Source organism: Nomascus leucogenys, chromosome 13 (genome assembly GCF_006542625.1).
Source record: "Nomascus leucogenys isolate Asia chromosome 13, Asia_NLE_v1, whole genome shotgun sequence".
Classification (NCBI taxonomy): domain Eukaryota; kingdom Metazoa; phylum Chordata; class Mammalia; order Primates; family Hylobatidae; genus Nomascus; species Nomascus leucogenys.
In genome coordinates this window covers 32,747,769-32,750,750 of record NC_044393.1, presented here as the reverse complement: position 1 = coordinate 32,750,750, position 2,982 = coordinate 32,747,769, and positions in this window count along the sequence as shown.

Here is a 2,982-nt window from a genome sequence, read left to right as displayed (position 1 = left end):
GCACCGTTTATTGAATAGGAGGTCTTTTCCCTGTGCTTATTTTTGTTGTCTTTATCAAAGATCAGATGTCTGTAGGTGTGTGGCTTCATTCCTGGGTTGTCTATTCTGTTCCATTAGTGATATGTTTATTTTTGTACCAGTATCAGCTGTTCTGGTTACTGTGGGTTTATAATATAGTTTGAAGTCAGGTAATGTGATGCCTCTGACTTTGTTCCTTTTGCTTAGGATTGCTTTGGTGATTTGGGTACTTTTTGGATTCCATATGAATTGTAGAATAGTTTTCTTATAATTCCGTGAAAAATAGTTTTTGTAGTTTGATAGAAATAGCATTGAATCTGTAGATTGCTTTGGACGGTATAGCCATTTAAATGACATTGATCTTTTTGATATATGAGTATGGAATTGTTTATATTTATCTGTGTCGTCTCTGATTTCTTGCAGAAGTATTTTGTAGTTCTCCTTGTGGAGACCTTTCACTTCCTTGGTTAGCTGTATTCCTAGGGATTTTCATTTTTTATGGCTATTATAAATGGGATTGTGTTCTTGATTGGACTGTCAGGTTGAAGGTTATTGGTGTATAGAAATGTACATTGACATTGATATTGTATCCTGAGACTTTACAGAAGTTGTTTATCAGTATTATCAGCCTTTTCCCAGAGTATTTAGGGTTTTTCAGGTGTAGAATCATATCGTCAGCAGTGAGGGATAGTTTGACTTCTTCTTTTCCTATTTGGATGCCTTTTATTTCTTTCTCTTGCCTGATTGCTCTAGTAGCACTTCCAGTACTATGTTGAATAGTCATGGTGAGAATGGGCATCCTTGTCTTGTTGCAGTTCTGAAAGGCAATGGTTCTGGCTTTTACCAGTTCAGAATGATCATGGCTATGGGTTTGTCATAGATGGCTCATTATTTTACGGTATGTTCCTTCAGTGCCTAGTCTATTGTGGGTTTTTATCATTAAGGTATGTTGGATTGTTTTCAAATCCTTTTCTGCATCTATTGAGATGGTCATATTTTTTTGCTTTTAATTCTGATTATGTGGCGAATCACATTTATTGATTTGCATATATTGAGCCAGCCTTGCATCCCAGGAATAAAGCCTACTTGATTCTGATGTATTAATTTTTTGATATGTTGCTGGGATTTGTTTCCTAGTATTTTGTTGAAAATTTTTGCATCTATGTTAATCAGGGATATTGGTCTGAAGTTTTCTTTTTTTGTGTCTCTGACAGATTTTGGTATCTGGCTGATGCTGGCTTCATAGACTGAGTTAGGGAAGAGCTTCTCCTCCTAGATTTTTTTGGAATAGTTTCAGTAGAGTTGATACCAGTTCTTTTTATGTCTGGTAGAATTAGGCTGTGAATCCATCTGTTCCAGGGTTTTTTTGGGCTGGTAGGTTTTTATTATTGATTCAGTTTAGGAACTTGTTATTGCTGTGTTCAGGTTTTCATGTTCCTTTGGCTTTAATATTGGAAAGTTTTATGTTTCCAGGAATTTATCCATTTCCTCTAGATTTTCTCATTTGTGTGCATAGAGTTGTTCAAAATAATCTCTGAGTATCTTTTGTATTTCTGTGGGATTCATTGTAATGTCATCTTCTTCATTTTTTATTGTGTTTATTTGGGTCTTCTTTTTTCTTCATGGTTATGTAGGTAGCAGTCTATCAACCTTTTTTATTCTTTCAAAAAACTACCTTTTGGTTTTATTGGTCCTTTCTATGGAATTTCGCATCTCAATTGTTTTCAGTTCTTTTCTAATTTTAGTAATTTTTTTTCTCCTGTTAGCTTTGGGGTTGGCTTGTTCTTTTTCTTTCTAGTTCTTCTAGGTGCAAACTTTGGTGGCTAATCTGAGATCCTTCTAACTTCTTGATGATGACGTTTAGCACTACAAATTTCCCTCAACACTGCTTTGGCTGTATCACAGATATTTTGGTAAATTGTGTCCCTATTTTTATAAAAAATTTCAGATAATTTTTTAAATTTCTGCTTTAATTTGATGTTTACCCAGGTATCAGGAGCATTTCCATGTATTTGTGTAATTTTAAGAGATCTTCTTGATAATCATTTCTATTTTTATTAAACTGTGGCCTGAGAATGTGCTTAGCATTACTTTTTTAAATTTATTGAGACTTGCTTTATGACTGAGCATGTGGTCAATCTTGGAATATGTTCCATGTGCCAAAGAGAAGAATGAAGTTATATTCTGTTGTTGTTGGGTGGAATATTTTGTAGGTGTCTGTTAGATCAAGTTGGTCAAATGTTGAGTTGAAGTCCAGGATTTTTTGGTTAATTTTCTGGCTCAATGATTTGTCTAACACTCTCAGTGGGGTGTTGAAGTCTCCCACTGTTATTGCATGGCTATCTACATCTTTTTATAGGTTAAAAAGAACTTGTTTTATGAACCTGAGTGCCCCAATGTTGGGGACATATATATTTAGAATATAAACATATTCAGGTGGAGCAAAGCACTCAGGCTTGGCAGTGGAGGCTGCACTGTGCACATGCTTCTGCAGGGTGGCTAGGCAGGGCCCCTCGGAGGGGCTAGAGGTAGGAGGGCCTGCAAAACAGATGCACCCCAGTCCCATGGCAAAAGTGGCCCCACTCTCTCCAGGCCCAGCAGTTAAGTCTTCTCACTGAATTGTATCCTTTATTATTATGTAATACCCTTCTTTGTCCCTCTTCATAGTTGTTGATTTAAAGTCTGTTTTATCTGATACAAGAATCACAACTCATGCTCTTTTTTGTTTTCCATTTGTGTGATAGATCTTTCTTTATCCCTTTACTCTGAGCCTGTGGGTGTAGTTACATGTGAGGCGGGTCTCTTAAAGGCAGCAGATAGTTGGGTTTTGTCTTTTTATCAATCTTGCTACACTATGTCCTTTAAGTGGGGTGTTTAGTCCATTTACATTCATGGTTAGTATTGATATGTGAGATTTTTATCCTGTCATTGTGTTGTTAGCTGGTTATTATGTAGACTTGATAG